Raw genomic sequence first — 22,558 nt, 5'->3', positions numbered from 1 at the left:
TAGTAACATTGCCTCTTCTCTCTTTTTCTCTCATTTTTTTATTTGGGCCTTTTCTTCTTCTTTTTTATGGCCTCTTTTTTTCGTCTGGAGTCTCATCCCGACTTGTGGGGGAATCATAGTCTCCATCATCCTTTCCTCACTTGGGACAATGCTCTAAAAATGATGATCATCACACTTTTATTTACTTACAACTCAACAATTACAACTCAATACTTAGAAGAAAATATGACTCTATGTGAATTCCTCCGGCGGTGTACCGGGATATGCAATGAATAAAGAGTGACATGTATGAAAGAATTATGAACGCTGGCTTTGCCACAAATACGATGTCAACTACATGATCATGTGAAGCAATATGACAATGATGGAGCGTGTCATAGTAACGGAACGGTGGTAAGTTTCATGGAAATATATCTCGGAATGGCTATGGAAATGCCATGATAGGTAGGTATGGTGGCTGTTTTGAGGAAGGTATATGGTGGGTGTATGATACCGGCGAAAAGTGTGCGGTATTAGAGAGGCTAGCAATGGTGGAAGGAGGAAAAGTGCATATAATCCATGGACTCAACATTAGTCATAAAGAACTCATATACTTATTGCAAAAATCTACAAGTTATCAAAGAAAAGTATTACGCGGATGCTCCTAGGGGGATAGATTGGTAGGAAAAGACCATCGCTCGTCCCCGACCGCCACTCATAAGGAAGACAATCAATAAATAAATCATGCTCCGACTTCATGACATAACGGTTCACCATATGCGCACGGCCACCGCATCCGAGAAATGGCCCGGACACGACCCAATTGCCCTACCCAAACGGACAGAATCCGGGCAAAAAGGAGGTATGTTTGGGGTCGTGCGTTGGAGTTGGCCTTACAAGTGGGACCGCAGTTGAGGAAACCGACTATCGGCAAACCCCCACCTCGCCCGTCGTGCAATGGCTGAGTTAGAGAAACGACGAGGTTGAAGAGATTGCTGTAGCACGGACTCCAAGAACTATGGTGTCAGATGGAAGTCGTGCTGGTGGTGTGTGCCGTACTCCTGGACGTGAATGCTTGTTCTGGCCCATGCCACCCTACTACTCCTACTACTTATAGTAGTAGTATCGAGGATTCGAGGTGTTGGTTACGTACAGCGAACACATTAACATATGTCCCACCTCACACTGTGGCCAACTTTCCTGGAGTCTGTGCTAGGTTAAGAAGTATTCTTTGTGAGGATGGGTGGCTGGTCTCAAGTTTAAAACTTGTTGTATTACGTACGTAGACATAGAGATAGTGCAGCATGTGAAGCTAGTACAAATAGTGTACTATTGTTTACTGGCCTCATACGATAACCTCTTGCACCGTCGCAACACCCACTCAGAGAAGCGACTCAAAAGCCATTCATAAATTTAGTAAGTTTATCACAGGCATATCATTTTATTACATACAACAGGTCATCAACCCACAACGACAACGAGGATAGATTATAACTACTAAAGTTTTCATCACACAACAAATAACAAGCAATGAAATGAACTTCAACTCAACCAATCCTCGGCGTTGGAAACGCTTGCTTTGAACCACAAGCGATTCTCTGGGAAGAGCCAGCTACTGTCAATCTCGAGACCAACGCAGGACTGATCATCCAGGCTGAAGCGGCCTACTATAGCACGACCAGGGTAGGGAACCACCGCAATGTCCGACGTATAGATACAGTTGCTTCTCATAAATGGTAGTAACGTTGTGTCAACAGTAGTTGGATCGCCTTTCACCATCATTGAATAGTTTTGTCCAAGGAAGAGCGAGTTTCCTCCAAGACTATCAATACTGTACCAGAGAGAAGGTGTTGGAGCTAGCACACTAGTATCCATCCCGAATACCATGCAACGGGTGTTGGAATAGGTCCGGAGAGTGCGACCATGGGAGACAACACCTGCTCCCTCAATAGTAACATCAGTAGTGGGCTATATACAGACAAGAAGTGGTGATCCATTGGAATTAGTTGCCAGCCGCCAGTGAGCATATGGGCCCTGCTCATCCTCATGCTCGTGATCATCACCATCGTCATCTCCCCCTTGGTTATACAAATTTTCAAGTATAGGAGGTGGAATGTTCACAGGACCTTGGAAACACAAGAAGAAGGTTAATTAGTAGAGAAGGGAAACTTGCTAACTTGCATGCATGTGGATGAAACAATTATAATTACGGTGGAAGACAAACGTACCGAAACTACGAGGATCCCATGCAAAAACAGTGCCACAAGTGTGGCAGCAAACACAAGACCCTCGTATTCAAGTGCATCACAGTACACATCCGTGTATAGAAACTGATTTTTGAGCAATATCCATCCAGTCGAACCACGAAGGACGGCAACAAGCTTGTCAAAGATAGCAACAACTTGATAGTTCTTGTAATTCCAACAGCGGTTGGGAACTCGAGAAATTGCTATCTTCCGTACAAGACAGTCACCATGATCATATTTGAACGTACGTAGATCATCTGTGTGCTCAACCTTAGGGCACTTGGAGATTTTTGGAAGTGGAATCCGCTGACGAGTGTACACATTCACAAGTTCCCACTCACAGTTGTACCCAATATAAACAACCCAATCTCCATTTGCGCCTTCCCAAGCCTTGCCCTCAAGCGATGGCATCTTAACATCATACGTATCATTATCAAGCGGCATCAACTTGCACAAGGCGAGGCTTCCCTCGTCCCCGCGCCAGTCAGCAGGGTCACAGCGAAGAAGATAGGGGAGATCAAACCACTCTTGAACCCTTGGGTTCCTTGTAATGATGTTATTAGTTGAGCCGAGAATGGTCTTGAATAATGAGTTCCTCCATGCTAGCCGAGGTGATGACGTTGCACCAATCAATGAGTTCCCCCACCACGTCATCTTTCAGATCGGGGCAAGAATAACGGGGTCGTTTCCGTCTTGTTCCCTCCATGGAGAAGACGATCAAACAACAGCAGAAGAAAGGGTGAAGGCAAATGGAGGAGGGAGGAAGAGCGTGCGACAGTAGTTCCAAATCAAGAGGGAAAGGCGAAGAGTCGGTGGACGGTTGCCAGTTTGCCACGGTACACGAAGAGGCGCCCCGGCCTACACGTCCTTTAGGAAATTGTACAAAAGGACTCGCCGTCGTCTCACTGACATGTTGGAACGGGACCACATGTCAACGAAACATGGTGTGTAATTTCTCGTGCAAAATACGATCTGGCCGCGTTGGCCCGAGGTGCCGCATTAGTCATCGACCTTCATTTTTTAACATACAATCTGAGTGGTTAGCTCCTGTGGTCATCACACGTGAGCGGATATATATAGGTGGGCTAGATGGGCAGGCGACAACAATCTAAGTGCTAAAAGAGTTGATCTCAAAAAAAGAGTTGATCCAATGCTTGGTTTTCTTTGGATTTTCCAACTATGACCATTGGATAGAGTGAATCAATGGCTTACATTCAAAGTTATTCTCATACTATAGAATGGTATAGGAACATGGAGAGATTTGGTTGATTTTATGTCACTGAATAATATAAAATATTATGAGTGCAGACGCTCCACCCCGAGGTTTGTAGCTCCTTCTCGGTCGTCGGGAATCTATGTTCTTCCACTCTTTCGTTTAAGACATGAGCTTTGTTCATCCTGTTGCCGACACGCGGGACATCTATATGCCTCCATTTTACAAAATCATACTATATGCCTCCATGACACGCGGGACATCTAGCATCAAGGTGGCGTGTCATGCAAGAAAATGGAGATATGCAGTGCATAAGTGAGCCGTGCACTTCGATGGCACCTAGTACTACACAATATTTTTTTCTCCTCGATAGCACGTGAATACTGCACGTACTCAATGACAGAGCACGGGATGGTAGCCATGGACATGGCCGGCCCTTTTTGAAGAGAGTACTAATAAATACGTAACTTTGATGTGTCCAGTCAACTCGCAGAATGACGAGAACCTTGCTTACTACGCCTTGTCCCTCGCCAACGCGTGCGTGGTGGCTCGCAGCACGAGGAGAAACTTTTGCTTACAAGTGGTGGACGTGCAGCAGTTCATTTGGTGTCAGATTGCCAGAAGTAGTATAGTACCATCATTATTGTTCGACTTCCAGAAGAGGAGAAGAGCCAAGCGCAAGCTCACCTACTAACCTAGTACAGTACTACTACAGCCAAAGCTGGTCCACCTTTTTAGAGCATGGTTAATTAATATAGGCAGCTCTTGCAGCGGCACATCATTTAGAGAAGTACTCTCTTCGTAGGATCAAAGCAAGTGAAACAAAAGTTGGAGTGGATGCGAGATTGCCAATTAAAACATGATTACATAGGGAAAAAATCCTATAGAATTCTATCCTATGAATCAAACGACCAATGTAGGAAAATTGTGAGGGGGGGTCTCTCCAACAGTGTTCCTCGGCTCGCACCTAGCATCATGGTGGTCGAACTTGGAGTCATTCATCTGGTACACGTGGCATCTCAGATCTGGTACTCCAATTTTCGGTTGGCTCTATGTGATGTGGCAACTTCATATACTTACTGGATGCTGGCTATACTACTACAGTACTCACACTCCAAGAAGTGACTCGAAAACCATTCATAAATTGAGTCTATGACATGCATTTGCAAATGTACCATTCATTACATACAACAAGTCATCAACACACAACGACAATGATGATACAAGTTGGATTATCGATTATTTCCAACAAAACATTCCAGTAAATACTGAAGTTTTCATCACACAATGAATAACAAGCAATGAAATGAACTTCAACTCAACCAATCCTTGGCTTTGGAAACGCTTGCTTTGAACCATAGGTGCTCTGGGAAGGGCCAGCTATTGTCAATATTGAGAGCAACGCAGGACTGATCATCCAGGCTGAAGCGGCATATATCAGGAGCAGGGTAGGGAACCACCGCAATGTCCGAGGTATAGATACAGTTGCTTCTCGTAAATGTTAGTAACACTGTGTCAACAACAGCTAGATCGCCTTTAACCATCATTGGATAGTTTGGTCCAAGGAAGAGCGAGTTTGCTCCAAGACTACCAATACTGTACCAGGGAGAAGGTGTTGGCGCTAGCACACTAGTATCCATCCCGAATACCCTGCAACGGGTGTTGGAATAGGTCCGGAGAGGGCGACCATGGGAGACAACACTTGCTACCTCAGTAGTAACAATCACAGTGCACTGTATACAGACAAGAAGAGGTGATCCATCGGAATTAGTTGCCAGGCGCCACTGAGTATATAAGTTCTGCTCGTCCTCATGCTCGTGATCATCACCATCGTCATCTCCCCCTTGGTTATAAAAATTTTCAAGTATAGGTGGTGGAATGTTCATAGGACCTTGGAAACACAAGAAGAAGGTTATTTAGTAAAGGGAAACTGGCTAACCCGCATGCATGTGGCTGAAACAATTATAATTACGGTGGAAGACAAACATACCAAAACTATGAGGATCCCATGAAAAAACAGTGCCATGAGTGGTGGCAGCAAACACAAGATCCTCGTATTCAATTGCATCACAGTACTCATCCGTGTATAGAAACTGATTTTTGAGCAATATCCATGGACGAACAGTGGAATTCGTAACGATGGCAGCAAGCTTGTCGAAGATAGCAACAACTTGATAGTTCTCGTAATTCCAAGAGCGGTTGGGAACTTGAGAAATTGCTATCTTCCGTAGACGACAGGCACCATGATCGTATTTGAACGTATGTAGATCATCTGTGTGCTCAACCTCAGGGCACTCGGAGATTTTTGGAAGTGGAACCCGCTGACGAGTGTACACATTCACAAGTTCCCACTCACAATTGTACCCAATATAAACAACCCAATCTCCATTTGCGCCAGCCCAGGCCTTACCCTGAAGCGATGGCATCTTGACATCACACGTACGTATCGTTATCAAGCGGTATCAACTTGCACAAGGCGAGGCCTCCGTCATCCGCGCCCATGCGAACAAGCTTATAGCGAAGAAGATAAGGGAGATCAAACCGCTCCTGGACCCTTGGGTTCCTTGTAATGATGTTATTAGTTGAGTCGAGAATGGTCTTCAACAAACCTGCCATGCTAGCTAAGGTGATGATGTCGCACCGATCAATGAGTTCCCCCACCACGTCATCTTTCAGATCGGGGCAAGAATAATGGGGTCGTTTCTGGCTTGTTCCCTCCGTGAAGAACACGATTGAACAATGGCAGAAGGAAGGGTGAAGGCAAATGGAGGAGGGAGGAAGAGCGTGCGACAGCAGTTCCAAATCGAGAGGGAAAGGCGAAGAGTTGGTGGACGGTTGCCAGTTTGCCACGGTACACGAAGAGTCGCCCCGGCCTACACGTCCTTTCAGAAATTGTACAAAAGGACTCGCCATCGTCTCACTGACATGTTGGAACGGGACCACATGTCAACGAAACATGGTGTGTAATTTCTCGTGCAAAATGTGATCTAGCCGCGTTGGCCCGAGGTGCCGCATTAGTTATCGACCTTTATTTTTTTAATGTCGTCCCGTTCAGTTTTGAAGCACGACTAACTGGTACTGTTTGCAGAGAAAATATAAACTACTCTACCACTACTCCACCTCTAGTACTAGTAGTATAAAAAAGATATATAGGATGGAGCTTCAGAGCTTTCTTGCTAAGGGCTGCCCACTTGCTTCTCACACTATCACCCTCTCTCCAGATCTAAAAAAGATGGCCTCTCTCTCCCTCCTCACCGGTGGTCACAGATCCGCCGGGGAAGAAAAGGACGTGCAACGTTGACCCACTCATCGTCGGCATGCGAGGTCATGCACTGACGACGATGCCGTCCTCTCAGACCTAGCGCCCGCGCGGGATGGCCTCCGTCCCCAAGCTCGCTGCCGTAGTGCATGCGGAGGACGACGACCACGAGCGAAGCCACTTCCCGCCGACCCTCAGGTATGCTACCTCTTTTCGAACCATACCCTTGTTTTATTGCCCCATCTACCACGTCGCTGCATGTGGATCTTTTTCCACTCCACCATCTTCCCAATTTGCTATCCTCTGCTCTGCCGGTCACGCAGACGAAAACCTTAATTTGCACTATTAAAGGAAACCCTTATTCATGTAGACTAATCCATGTCTGGGTTGAATAAGGAAAGGAAGGGAGACTGTACTATCCAAGAGAGTAGGCATCGAACCCGCATCTAGGTTGAGAAGGGGAAAATCAGTAGCTAAGGAACGAGTCTCGTGTCTCTTGGTTGTAGAAGAGTAGAAAGGCATGACAACGCAATAGAGAATGACCAGGTCGATCGGTTTGTTATCCTCACATAGGAAAAAGGTGGCTAAACAGAACAAAAATGGGACATAATCCACATATGCTGCTTGGATATTTGTTGCTCTGGGCAACCATACCTCCCTCACCACTCTATGCGTCCGAGGAGGTACATCGTACTGGTGCGCCCACTGTCCGTATGGGCCTCCCATGCTCTTATTGTCACTTCTTTGCTGTTAGTATTACGCCAGCAGTCAAGTCAAGCAATGCTACTGCTAAAGTGATGCCACATTTAACTAATGCTGCACTCAGTCTAATGCCACCGATAAATTTAAGCAATGTCATTTAATGTCACTGGATTATTTCAGGGTTAGCTGTTGATTGTGGATGTATTAAAGATTTTTCAGCTAAGGCATTCTAGTGCTGTTCCACAGCCAGTATACCAATGATGAAACTTGTTATTACCTTCAGATTTTTGCACTGTTAATGCTTATAGATTACATACCTCACTTTCATGAGATAAGTTAATTTTTTTGTACAGTGTCAGCAAAATGCCAAGGCACTGATGTCATTTTATTTTGGTTAAACTGCACAAAAAATTATGAAGACAAGAGGAAAGATCAAGAGTGGGCACCTCCTCATCCGGCTGTTCTCTTGATTCATTTGATCAAGTTTTTATGTTTGATCGATTATCAAGATTGGGATAGCAATTTTAAGGTCCCCCCGAGTTCGAAATGATATTTACCTTGGAGGTAGATGGTTTGCAATTTTTTATATTGTCATTAGTTAATAATGCTAGTTACCTTCAGACTTTTGTATTTGGTTTAATGCTCATGCACAGCTAGTATACGAATGCTGAAACGTGTTACCTTTACATTTTGTATTGTTAATTCGTATAGAAATCTTCCAGTGCTAGAGTTTATTGAAATCTGTTCAATAAAACCATTGTACTATACCCTGTAATAAAATAACTACTCTACTGTTGTACTAGCCACTGGATTACACTAGTAGAAAACTGGGCTTTGGTCACAGGGCAACATTCACATTAGTCCCGGTTCAGTCACGAACCGGGACTAATGTGAGCATTGGTCCCGGTTCGTGCGGCCAGGGGCCTGCCGGGCCTCGTGGGGGCATTGGTCCCGGTTCGTCCGGACCCGTTGGTCCCGGTTGGTGGGACAAACCGGGACCAATGGGCCACACTCCTGGCCCACCACCCTTTAGTCCCGGTTCCTACCAAAACCGGGACCAAAGGGCTGGTCCTAGTTGCGGCCAGTGTTTAGTCCCACCTCGCCAACCGAAGGGCGCTCACACCAGTTTATAAGCTCGTCCCTCTCTGCCTTGTTGAGCTTCTCTTAAAGTGAAAATAGATGCCCTTATACAGGGAATTTGACCTAAATTCACAGTAAATTTCATAGAAATTTATTATCAATTTAGGTTGAATTTTCTCTATAAGCGCATCTATGTTCATTTTTTTATATTTATAAAATAAATAAACCTTAATAAAATAAATAAAACTAAATAAACCTTAATAAAATAAACTATAGTAACTACAATAAATAAACCTTAATAAATTAAGTAAAAATAGCAGCAGTAAATAAATAAAAATAACATCAGTAAAATAAATAAAAATAAAATAATTAAAGTAAAATACATAAGTAATTAGAAATAAAATAAATAAGTTTTTTATTGTAAGTAGAAACAAAACAAAACAAATAAAGCAAAAGAGAAAAAAACAGAGGAAAAAATTATGCCACCTACTGGACCACAATGGCGTGAATACGACTAGAAACCCATCCATGGGCCAGGATTCAGGCCCGCAGAAGGCCCAGTAGGCCCCACAGGCAAAGAGAACAGTTAGGCCCGAAAGCCTGCAGTTGAGAGGAGTTCGATAGGGTGGGCGCAGCAGCGCTTATAAACCACTCTCGAGCTCTCTCAACTAGCGAGGTGGGACTAAACTTTTGACGCGGGGCAGCACAAGGCCTGTGGTCCCGGTTGGTGCCACCAACCGGGACTAAAGGGGGCATTGGTCCCGGTTCGTGGCACCAACCGGGACCAAAGGCCTTTAGTCCCGGTTGGTGCCACGAACCGGGACCAAAGAGTTCCCTATATATACCCCATCGCCACAGCAGAGCACTCCACAGTGCTCTGTTTTTTCTGGCCGGCGAGGGGAGGGCATTTGGGTGCTCTAGCTCACCTCCTATGCACATGAGGTGTTAGATGAAATGTCTGAGCCACACTAGTTCATCTTTCTCCTCTCGAAACTCGACCTCCAAGCTCCATTTTCCCCGAGATTTGTCTAGGTTTAGCGGTCCGTCACGTCCCGTCCCCGTCTTCACCGCCGTCGATCGCCCGCACCGATCTCGTCGCCAGCACCACCGTGGTGAGCCTCTTGTTCTTATCTTCTTTCTGAAAGGAAAAAATTCTTACTTTAGATAGTTACTTGTGTAATTTTGTTAATTTTATTATTCCTTCTTATTACATAGTGCGATGGTTTTGGTATCCGCCCCCGTCGGCCCTCGTCCTGTCTATGATTCGGATGTGGTATATATTATCTTTTTATAACTATTTGGTTCATTTATTGTTTATGAAAAATATACCGACCAACGTGACATAGATTTTATTTATCTAGGAGGTGGTTGAACCGGAAATTCTAATCGACCCTATTGTCGAGAGCTTAAATTTAGTTGAAGAAGAAAACAATTACTTGAAGGAAAAAATAAAAAAAATTGAGGAGGAGAAGATGATATTGGAGTTGCATGTTGCGGATGTGGTCGATGATCACAAGATCAAGATGGATGCAATGCGCTTGAAGATTAGAAAGATTAGAAAATTTGCCATTCATACCGAGGCTTGGTATCATTATGCCGTTGGATTAATTGTTACCTTGGTTGCGATTATGATCGCATTTGTTTTCGCATTGAAATGTTTTACATAGTTTCAATGTATGGTTAGATGAGAACTATGTATGTACTTTGGTTTTAATGTGATGATGAACTTCTATTAATTTGGTCACTTAATTATCTATTCATGATGTTCTATAATGGTTTTTGACACACTTAATTATATATAATGCTCGCAGATGATCCGGCAATGGATGTACGGTGACAGACACACCTCCGAGTACATTAAGGGCGTGCATGATTTTCTCGAAGTGGCTGAGGCAAACAAGCAGAATGGTCTTATGTGTTGTCCATGCCCTATATGTGGGAATACGAAGTCTTACTCTGACCGGAAAATCCTTCACACCCACCTGCCTTACAAGGGTTTCATGCCACACTATAATGTTTGGACGAGGCACGGAGAAATAGGGGTTATGATGGAAGACGGCGAAGAAGAAGAGGACGATGACAACTATGTGCCCCCTGAATACGGTGATGCTGCAACGGGGGAAGCTGCTGAAGATCAAGAGGAACCAGACGATGTGCCCAATGATGCTGCAAGGGGGGAAGCTGCTGAAGATCAAGAGGAACCAGTGCCCAATGATGATGATCTCCGCCGGGTCATAGTCGATGCAAGGATGCAATGCGAAAGTCAAAAGGCGAAGCTGAAGTTCGATCGCATGTTAGAGGATCACAAAAAAGGGTTGTACCCCAATTGCGAAGATGGCAACACAAAGCTCGGTACCGTACTGGAATTGCTGAAGTGGAAGGCAGAGAATGCTGTGCCTGACAAAGGATTTGAGAAGCTATTGAAAATATTGAAGAAGAAGCTTCCAAAGGATAACGAATTGCCCGACGGTACATACGTAGCAAAGAAGGTCGTATGCCCTCTAGGATTGGAGGTGCAGAAGATACATGCATGCCCTAATGACTGCATCCTCTACCGCGGTGCGTACAAGGATCTGAACGCATGCCCGGTATGCGGTGCATTGCGGTATAAGATCAGACGAGATGACCCTGGTGATGTTGACGGCGAGCCCCCCAGGAAGAGGGTTCCTGCGAAGGTGATGTGGTATGCTCCTATAATACCACAGTTGAAACGTATGTTCAGAAACGAAGAGCATGCCAAGTTGATGCGATGGCACAGTGAGGACCGTAAGAAAGATGGGAAGTTGAGAGCACCCACTGACGGGTCACAGTGGAGAAAAATCGAGAGAAAGTACTGGGCTGAGTTTGCAGCTGACCCAAGGAACGTATGGTTTGGTTTAAGCGCGGATGGCATTAATCCTTTCGGGGAGTAGAGCAGCAATCACAGCACCTTGCCCGTGACTCTATGTATATATAACCTTCCTCCTTGGATGTGCATGAAGCGGAAGTTCATTATGATGCCAGTTCTCATCCAAGGCCCTAAGCAACCCGGCAACGACATTGATGCGTACCTAAGGCCATTAGTTGAAGAACTTTTACAGCTGTGGAATGGAAACGGTGTACGTACGTGGGATGAGCACAAACATGAGGAATTTAACCTGCACGCGTTGCTGTTTGTAACCATCAACGATTGGCCCGCTCTCAGTAACCTTTCAGTACAGACAAACAAGGGATACCACGCATGCACGCACTGTTTAGATGACACTGAAAGTATATACCTGGACAAAAGCAGGAAGAATGTGTACCTGGGCCATCGTCGATTTCTTCCGACCAAGCATCAATGTCGAAAGGAAGGCAAGCATTTCAAAGGCGAGGAAGATCACCGGAAGAAGCCCGCCATACGTACCGGTGATCACGTACTTGCTATGGTCAATGATTTACACGTAATCTTTGGAAAGGGTCCCGGCGGACTAGCTGTTCCGAATGACACTGAGGGACACGCACCCATGTGGAAGAAGAAATCTATATTTTGGGACCTACCCTACTGGAAAGAGCTAGAGGTCCGCTCTTCAATCGACGTGATGCACGTGACGAAGAACCTTTGCGTGAACCTGCTAGGCTTCTTGGGCGTGTATGGGAAGACAAAAGATACACCTGAGGCACGGGAGGACCTGCAACATTTGAACGAAAAAGACGGCATGCCTCCGAAGCAGTATGAAGGTCCTGCCAACTACGCTCTTACGAAAGAAGAGAAATAAATCTTGTTTGAATGCCTGCTCAGTATGAAGGTCCCGACTGGCTTCTCGTCGAATATAAAGGGAATAATAAATATGCCAGAGAAAAAGTTCCAGAACCTAAAGTCTCATGACTGCCACGTGATTATGATGCAACTGCTTCCGGTTGCATTGAGGGGGCTTCTACCGGAAAACGTCCGATTAGCCATTGTGAAGCTATGTGCATTCCTCAATGCAATCTCTCAGAAGGTGATCGATCCAGAAATCATACCAACGCTAAGGAGTGATGTGGCGCAATGTCTTGTCAGTTTCGAGCTGGTGTTCCCACCATCCTTCTTCAATATCATGACGCACGTCCTAGTTCATCTAGTCGACGAGATTGTCATTCTGGGGCCCGTTATTCTACACAATATGTTCCCCTTTGAGAGGTTCATGGGAGTCCTAAAGAAATATGTCCGTAACCGTGCTAGGCCAGAAGGAAGCATCTCCATGGGCCATCAAACAGAGGATGTCATTGGGTTTTGTGTTGACTTCATTCCTGGCCTTAAGAAGATAGGTCTCCCTAAATCGCGGTATGAGGGGAGACTGACTGGAAAAGGCACGCTAGGAGCGGACTCAATAATATGCAGGGACGGGCATTCTTGGTCTCAAGCACACTACACAGTTCTACAGAACTCTACGTTGGTGACCCCGTATGTCGATGAACACAAGAATAGTCTGCACTCCAAACACCCGGAGCAGTGTGACGACTGGATTACATGTGAACACATCAGGACTTTCAGCAGTTGGTTGGAAACACGTCTCAGAGGTGACACCACTGTTTGTGATGAGTTGTACTCGTTGTCCAGGGGACCATCTTCGACTGTATTGACTTACAAAGGATACGAGATAAATGGGAATACATTTTACACGATCGCCCAAGATCAAAAGAGCACCAACCAAAACAGCGGTGTCCGCTTAGATGCAGCAACCGAGAGGGGAAAGGACACATATTATGGTTACATAATGGACATATGGGAACTTGACTACAGACATGATTTTAAGGTCCCTTTGTTTAAGTGCAAATGGGTCAATCTGTCAGGAGGCGGGGTACAGGTAGACCCACAGTACGGAATGACAACAGATCTGAACAATCTTGGGTACACTGACGAACCGTTCGTCCTAGCCAATGATGTGGCACAGGTTATCTATGTGAAGGACATGTCTACCAGACCAAGGAAAAGAAAAGATAAGGAAGCGAATACATCATATGATGGGCCAAAGCGCCACATAGTTCTTTCAGGAAAAAGGGACATTGTGGGAGTGGAGGGCAAGACAGACATGTCTGAAGATTATGAAAAGTTTCATCAAATTCCTTCCTTCAAAGTCAAGGCTGACCCAAGCATCCTGATAAACGATGAAGATTATCCATGGTTATGGCGCAATAAGCAAATGACACAAGCGAAGAAAAAGTGAAGACTTTCTCCCGCAACTATTATGATGATACCATGCCAACTTTGTAATAGACGAGTATGATACCATTGTCCGTTTTGTACAAGAAGTGCATCTAGTTTTTGCCGTAACCCTCTCAACTTTCTTGCACATGCTATGTGGATGAAATGATGATACCATGCCAACTTTCAACCTTTTCAGAGTTCATTTGAAATGCTTTTCAATTTTAGGGTCTTATAGCTCAAAATAATTAGTAAATGCATGAAAAATAACAGGCCAAAAATTAAAAATTATGCCACCTACTGGGCCACCACGGCCTGAATACGATTAGAAACCCATCCATGGGCCAGGATTCAGGCCCGCAGAAGGCCCAGTAGGCCCACAGGCATGTACAGAGAGGTTAGGCCCGTAAGCCTGCTTTAGAGAGGAGCTCGACAGCTCAGGTGCACTGCACCTTATAAACAGGTGCGGCTCTCTCTCAGCTAGCGAGGTGGGACTAAACTCACCACCACGCCGCTATGCAAGGCCATTGGTCCCGGTTGCTGGCACGAACCGGGACCAATTCCACCCTTTGGTCCCTGTTGGTGCCACGAACTGGTACTAACGAGGCTGTGGCCCCACGAGCACCTTTAGTACCGGTTCGTGGCACGAACCGGTACTAGAGTTTCTTACTAAGCAGTTTTTTAGTCCCACCTCGCTAGCTGAGAGGCACTAGGAGCGGTTTATAAGCCCTGAGTGCAGAGACGATGAAGAAGAGGCGCAATGCTCACGTTGCTTAGCTTCAAGCCTTGAGGAATAAGGTAGACTGCATGGAGCTATGTGCAGTGCAGTCTACACTATTCCGAAAGGCTTGAAGCAAATCACCGAGCATTGCGCCTCTTTTTTATTTTTAATAACTTATTACAACTCCGGACTTCTTGTGTTCCGACAAAATAAAATAAACTTTAATAAAATTTATGAAACTAAAATTAACAAAGTATTTTCTGTTCAAAACATTATAAGAAACCTCTATTATTATTGAAACTAAAATCATATAAAATTGATGCAACTAAAATTATCGAAGTATTTTCTGTTCAAAATCATTAAAAGCAAAAAGAATTTTCATAAAGAACTTTGTTTGATAGAAACTTTAATAGCAAAAAGAATTATCATAAAGTAAAATAAATAAGTAATTAGAAACAAAATAAAATAAAATAAATATGTTTTTTGTTGTAAGTAGAAATAAAACAAAATAAATAAAGCAAAAAAGAAAACAAAAAAAACTAAATACAGCAAAAAAATTCCATAAAGAACTTTTTTTGATAGAAACTTTAATAGCAAAAAGAATTATCACAAAGTAAAATAAATAATTAATTAGAAACAAAATAAAATAAAATAAATAAGTTTTTTGTTGTAAGTAGAAACAAAACAAAATAAATAAAGCAAAAAAGAAAACAAAAAAAATAAATACAGCAAAAAAATTGTTGGGGCGCTGCCCGCTTGGCCTTCCAACCCTCAGGTTTGCAAATACAGGCCCAGAAGGGCTAGGAGGCTAAACGGGCAGCGCGCCAAAGTTAGGCCCAGAAGCCTGCTAGAGAGAGGAGTTCGAAACAGCAGCCGCGCCGCGGCTTTTAAACTGGTGCGGGCGCCCCTCGGCTAGCGAGGTGGGACTAAACTTTTGGCCGCGATGCGGGCAGCAAGAGGCCTTTGGTCCCGGTTCGTGGAACCAACCGGGACCAAAGGCCGCTGCTTCCCGCCCTTTGCGCTACTGAAAAGGGACCTTTGGTCCCGGTTGGTGGCACCAACCGGGACTAAAGGGTGGCATTGGTCCCGGTTGGTGCCACGAACCGGGACCAGTGCCCTTGCTATATAACCAGGACTTGTGAAAATTTCACATCTCCCTCGCCTCCCTCGCCAGTTGCCCCCGCCGCCAGGCTGCCCAAATCGCTCGCGCTCTCCTCGTCGCCGTCGCCGCCGCCGGCCGCCATCCCCGTCTCCCCATGCCCCTGCCCCGCGCCCGATCCCACGCCGGCCGCCGCCCCGTGCCCCTGCCCCGTCCCCGAGCACGCACGGCCGCGCCCCTGCGCCCTGGGCCGCCCCCACCATTGTCGTCGTCGCCGGCGCCTGCCCCCACTGCCGCCCCTCCTCCCCGTTCGGTCCGGCTCCGGCGACCCCCTTTCCTCCCTGTCCCCTCGATCCTCTTCATATAATTTTTTTTCATATAATTTTTTTCATATGCATATGTTGATTATATGGATGGATGGATGATGTATATGTTCATTATATGGATGGATGGATGATGTATGCTTTTTTTCATATAATTTTTTTAGGCAGATTTTTAGAATTTTTTGTTGATGTATGTTATGTTTATATGTATGTATGTATGTTTATATGCAAAGCATATGCAAAGAAAATGTATGAATGGTCATATGCAAAGAAAAATGTATGTATGGTCATATGCAAAGAAAATGTATGTATGTATGTTCATATGAAAGAAAAATGTATGTATGTATGTTCATATGCATATGCAAAGAAAATGTATGTTCATATGCATATGCAAAGAAAATGTATGTTCATATATATGATGATATGTTCATATAAATAGGAAAATAAGAAGAAGAAGAAAGGAGAAGAAGAGGAGAGGAAGAAGAGGAGAGGAAGAAGAGGAGAAATAAATAAGAAGAGGAAAAAAGAAGAAAAAGAAGAGGAGAAGAAGAAAGGAATAAAGAGAAGAAGAAAAAATAGAAAAAATTCTATTTTTTCTTCTTATCTCCTCTATTCCTTTCTTCTTCTCCTCTTTTTTTTTCTTCTTTTTTTTTCTTTGATCTTCTCCTCTATTCCTTTTCTTCTTCTCCTCTTTTTATTTCTTCTTCGTTTTCTTATGTTTTATCGGGTCTGTCGTCGATATACCCCTCTCCCGATAACTTCAACACGAGGGCGGTCGATATACCCCCTCCCCGCCGATAATATTATTTTCCCATGTACGTATGTCGTCGTTGTCGATATAACCCCCTCCCGATAACTTCAACATGTGGGGGGTCGATATACCCCCTCCCCGATAACATTAGTTTCCCATGTATGTATGTCATCGTTGCCGATATATATAACTCCCTCCCAGATAACTTCGACATGATGGACGGTCGATATTTATACCCCCTCTCGACCGTGATAACTTATACCACGGGAGCACCCCCCGGCCCTCTCCCTCGACCAAAACTCTCGAGGACACCCAAACCCTAGAAAAAAACGATGTCCGTCTCCTACCCCCTCCCGCCGTGCCCCTACCCTTGAAGCGTTGCCTAGGCCACCCCAAACCCGGAATAAGCTAGGTCTACGTATATTTGCCATGTTGTAATATTTGCAGAAACAATGGAGCACGGACGAGACGAGCAAGCAGAAGAGGTGTTGGGGGACATAATCTTAGTCGGAGGTGATATCTTGTCGTATCTTAATGACAATGATGGTCTGGAAGAACAGGGTGAAGAAGCAGGCTACGGTGATCGAAGAGTGGAGGAGGAAAGACATGATTATGATGGCTCCGGTGACCCAATGCTGGTGCAAGAAGGAGCCCGTGGTGACGGCTCCGGTGACCGAACAGAGTCCGGCCAGGTAAATATATTAGTTAAGCCTGTGCTGACTAGCTAATTGATGCATTCATTGTTTTGGTATGTACACATATTAATTAACACTCGTCTTTCTTCTTTTTTCTAGCCCTCCGGATCGAGCACAACTGCGGTAAAGAGACGAGGCCCGAAGAGAAAGTTGCGCTCGGATGAAAGGTTTGAGATCACAGCATTCGCGCGCGACGGCCAACCGATTGAACCCATCCGGACAAAGGATGCATTTGCTGCTCAGTGCGGGGTTCTAGTTAGGGACAAGATCCCGATCAGCATCCACCAATGGTATAAACCTAAGAAGGAAGACCCTGAGGTGTCTTATGTCAATGATATGCAGAAAGATGATCTTTGGACTGAGCTGAAGGCAAATTTCACCCTACCGCCAGAGGAGGATCCGGAGAAGCCAGTTATAGAGCAATTAATCAAGTCTCATGCTCTTAAGAAGATGGCAGACCTATTCAGGAGGTGGAAGAATGAGCTGAAAACATTTGTCGACAAAGAAGAGACACCAGAATTCATCGGCCGGTATGAGAAGATCAGAGATCACTGGCCCGCATTTGTGGCCCACAAGACATCGGAAAAGAGTAAGAAGATGTCAGCGACAAACAAGAAGAATGCTGCAAAGAAGAAGCTTCACCATCGCACGGGGCCAGGTGGCTACAAGCCCGACCTAAGTGGGCCAAGGCTGAGAATGATCTGCTTGAAAAAGGGATCGAACCACAGACAATGAACTGGACAGACCGTTGCCGGACTTGGTTCTTCGGGGCTAGCGGAACCTTGGACCCTGTATCAGGGAGGTGCGTTTGGACGAATGAGCTTTTGAGAATACCAGTCAAGAAGATTCAGCAGTATATCGATGCAGCGCAGGAAGGGACGTTCGTTCCAGACAGAGAGAACGACGAGCTCACAATGGCCCTCGGGAATCCTGAGCACCCTGGACGGACACGAGGCACGCCAGGCTCCGTTCCGTGGAAGGCTGGTTTTCCGGACATGGGCGGTTACAAAAGCCAAGAGAGGAGGAAAAAAGTGGAGCAGATCTAAATTCAGAAGCTGCACGAAAGGGTTCAAGCGCTAGAGGAACGAGACGGCAATCGACATGCCGAAACTGCCCCCGAAGCTACACCGCCTTCTCAGCGGAGAAGCAGCGTGGCTTCCACCGAGCTGCTTCAGCTGGAGCATGCGGCTCCTGCTAGCTACCCCGTGGATGCTATCACGGAGTCTCAACATTGCCACCTTATGGCGGAATGGCAGAACTTCAAAGTCAAGGCGGCTGTTGGCTCTGTTTTACCTCCTGAACCCGGCGCAACCTACCACTGCCGGCTGATTCCAGAAGGATATGCTAGGGTGATGGTGGATGAAATAACGGAGGCATTTGAGGAGCTCCAGCTTGACCACCCTACCGGTGAAGGGGAGACTCGGCTGGGTTCTGCTCTGAAGACTCCATGCCTATGGCGGAAGGAGCTCATCAAGCTTCCGAACTGGACGGCTCCAGCGAGTAAGGGCACTCCGCCTCCTCCTCCGCCTCCTCCTCTGGCGAGTGATCAGGGACTCAGCCTCCTTCTCCGGCGCGTGGCGGCACTCCGCCTCCTTCTCCTCCGCCTCGTCAGCAAGGGCGGAAGAGACCCACCGCCGCTGCGGCTGCTCCGGCGCGTCGTAGTCCTTCTCCTCCGCCTCGTAAGCAAGGAAAGAAGACAGCCGCAGTCGCTCCGTCTGCTCTGCCGGCGTCTAGCAGTACAACTGCCAGAGGCGGGAGGCAATACAGATTCGGTCCTTCTCTGAAGACTCCAGAGAAGTTACCATACGAGAGGACCGAGGAGGAAACCAGGAAGATCGTGCGAACCGAAGTGACAAACTTCTTTGAAGGGGTGAAAGCAAAGAAACATCCACCTCCGGAGGAGATGGTAGATCCGGTGAAAGCAAAGCGCACTCTGGCTGCCCTGACAAAACCACCAAAGTCTCCGCCGAGAGGCAACTATGAGCGCATTATTGCAAAGACATATGCCGAAGCGGAGCGGTCGGGAAGTTCTGTCAGTGATCAAAGGTTAAAAGAACGACGAGCTGGGAAAAAATTGCCCAGCTCGGCAAACAAGAGAACCAATCATGCCCCCCGCTCAAGGTGTCAAAAGACATCGTCGCTAATGATCCGAGTATGGTGCCCGGTTATAGCAATCTTGGAGATTACCTGCCCGACGATGTACATTATGACATCATGGAGGTGGACGAACACAAATACCATTATGGGAAGCCTCTCGTCAAAGATGAAAGATCGCTAACAACGATGATGCGAAGACTACATGATTGGTACATGAAAACCTGCAGAGAGTCTGATGGGATGAATACTTTGACGCTGAGAGTTAAACCGGAGCATGACCTCGTTGGAATTGATCTGTTGAATGTTCTATTTGAGGATTTCTTCCAGTTTTACAATCAAAAGGCCCTCGATAAAACAACGATCACTTGCTACTGTCTGTAAGTAGTACTACTTCTGTCATTAAGTCTCTCTATATAGGTCAGCTCTTTCATTGCATGTATTTATAATTATCCTCACTATATTATGCAGATTGAAGATCGCCGAATTGAAGAAAAGACAAATCGGTGATATTGGGTTCATTAACACAAATCTCATAGATGCATATACGGTTGAAAACATCCCAAAGAAGCCGAGGCCAACTTGCTACAATCGTTGGTATTAAATCAAAACAAAGATATAATGCTCTTTCCTTACAACTTCAAGTGTGTTACTGTCTTGTGCATATTCGAAGGGCTCAAGGGATACGCCGTGGGCCGGATGACCAAGAGTCGTCGCGGCAAGCTCTACATCGACGATGCAAACTGGGGCCCCGACGCCGGCTCAATTGAGTACGGGTACCGGGTCCCCTTCGGTGGAATTCATGTTTTCATTGGCAAGATTGGTGAGCCGGGCCCCGAGCCGGATCTCTGCGCCGATCTCGTTGAAACGGCTCAGCGCGCACGACCCGCCCGGGCCCGGCCTGCCTGCCTTAAGGCGCGCTTTTGTGGGATGCATCCATGGAGGGCCCTCTGATCCATCTGGGTCCGGTGATGAGGCGGCCGCCGGCTCTGACGGCGAGTCGGCCACCGATGAGTCAAACTCGTTGTACCAACTTGATGGCAGGCTCATGGGCTGTTCCGAAGGTGACAGTATTCCGGACCCGTTTGAGCCGCCGAGTTAGGTTGGAGTCTTTATGGCCGGTGCGCAGCCTGTTCGAAACCCCGCTACTGGAGCGGGAAACCCGGTGCCTTCTCCGGCTCAGGTGCTGATGGATCTCACGGACAAGATGACGGCCCTGTTAACAGCCACAGTTGACCCGGCAGATCAAGCTCAGCATGATGCCGAGGTGGCACAGTTAAAATTGGATCTAATAAAAGCTAAAGAGGATCTCGCAGCGGAAGGGATCAGGCTGGCTGCAGAGAGGGCGGCTCTCGATGCCCAAACTCAGCCGATCCAGGCGCAGTCTTTCCAACTCATGATGGATCAAAACGCAGCCAATGAGGTCCTGAGAAGGACGCATCAAAAGGCCCAATCTCGACTCCCTCCGGTTTACGATCCACACAACCTCTTCAACACGCCAGGTGCAGGGTCCAGTAACCCGCCAGGGATCATAGCGCCTGGGTCTGGACCCCTTATTCAGCCACGAGTGATGGGGCCTCCCCAGGTGCCCCCTGCCCCGCCTCAGTACGTGCCAATACCCCCGGGTCATTATAATAACCCGCTGGAGAACATGGTAGCTGCGGCAGCACGGCTGGCGGCTCTACCAGTTGACGGCGACTCTCCGACGGCTATTGAGACCCGCCGGGTCAGGGAACTCCTTCAGACAGCACTGGCGCAGCAAGAGGCGTACTCCTACAGCCGGGACAGGATCCACTCGATCCCTCGTCCTGGCCAGAGCCCAAGTTACAGCCGGCACATGGTCTCAGCAACCGGCTCAAGTAACGTCCGACGCCATGACCCGCCCCCTGGCCATGGCCCGGCTCATAATGGAGCCTTTTACGCAGCAGACCAAGCGCGCCAAGAGGCGGAGCAAGTACCTCAGCTGACGGCTTACCAGACCCCCCCCCCCCCCCCCGGCTTATCCGACGACTTCCATTGATGTGGGTATCCCTACCAGGACCGGGGGTGTCCCTTGTTTAGTGCCAGCTATCCGTAATGAACGTCTACCTAAGGACTTCAAGGGCCCTAGGAAGGTGCCTAACTACACAGCTGACTTGCAACCCGCAGCTTGGATCGAGAGTTACGAGATGGCTATGGAGCTACTGGAGGTCAGTGAGGCGGCCATGGCCAAGTATTTCACCATGATGTTAGATGGGACTGCCCGCACTTGGTTGAAAGGGCTACCATCGAATTCCATTGGGTCTTGGGCTGAGCTGAAAGCCCGGTTCATCGAAAACTTCAAAGACACCTGTAGGCAGTCTATGTCAATTGTGGATTTGACTAACTGTAAACAGTAGGAGGGTGAGTCCACGACACATTGGGTTCGCCGGGTTAAGGAGATCATACACTCATCAGACAAGATGGATGCCGGCTCAGCGGTTCTAATGCTGGAGCAGAATTGTCGTTTTGTGCCCCTGAAGATGAAACTCGGGCGGCTTAAGCGCGACTGCAGTGATATGGGTACACTAATGGCAGCTCTTGTCAAGTATGCCGATTCTGATGGTACCAAGGATCGCCCTTCAGATGATGAAAGGGCAGGGAAGGGAAAGAAGAACGGCAATGGCAAGGGTCCTCAGTTTAACCCGGGGAACCAAGGAGGAGGCAAGCGCAAGGCAGATGGCAGCCTAGAGTTTGTGGCCAACGCCAGCGCGCAAGGCAATAACCAGCGACGCAAGGGGAGGCCCCCTCCCCGAGGCGGCGGGTCAGGACCTTCACTAGAGCAGCTGTTGAATGAGCCTTGTCCGAGGCACGGCTCTAGAGAGAAGCCAGCGACTCATCTATGGAAGGATTGTGCAATCATGAAGGCCTTTAAAAACTACAATGGCCTGGGTGGCGGCTCAGGTGCCGGCGGCTCAGGCACTGGCGGCTTTCATGGCCCGGGGGGTGGCTCAAATTCTAGTCCTCAGAACGGTCAAGGGGGCTTTAATCAACAATCTAGCCAGGGTCATCAACAGCAGCAGGGGGGTTATCAGACCAATCCGAAGTAGCTTAGCGGTGGACAATATCATGTATTTACCTTGTGCAAGCGAGATCAGAAGCTTCACAAGAGGGCTGTGAATGTTGTTGAGCCGGCGGTCCCACGCTACTTGAGGTGGTCTGAGCAGCCTATAGTGTGGAGTAGGGAGGATCACCCTCCCCGGGTGGATAACCCGGGCCACTTGGCCCTAGT

This window comes from Aegilops tauschii, chromosome 1 (genome assembly GCF_002575655.3).
Source record: "Aegilops tauschii subsp. strangulata cultivar AL8/78 chromosome 1, Aet v6.0, whole genome shotgun sequence".
Taxonomy (NCBI): Eukaryota; Viridiplantae; Streptophyta; class Magnoliopsida; order Poales; family Poaceae; genus Aegilops; species Aegilops tauschii.
Note: the sequence above shows the minus strand (reverse complement) of the source record.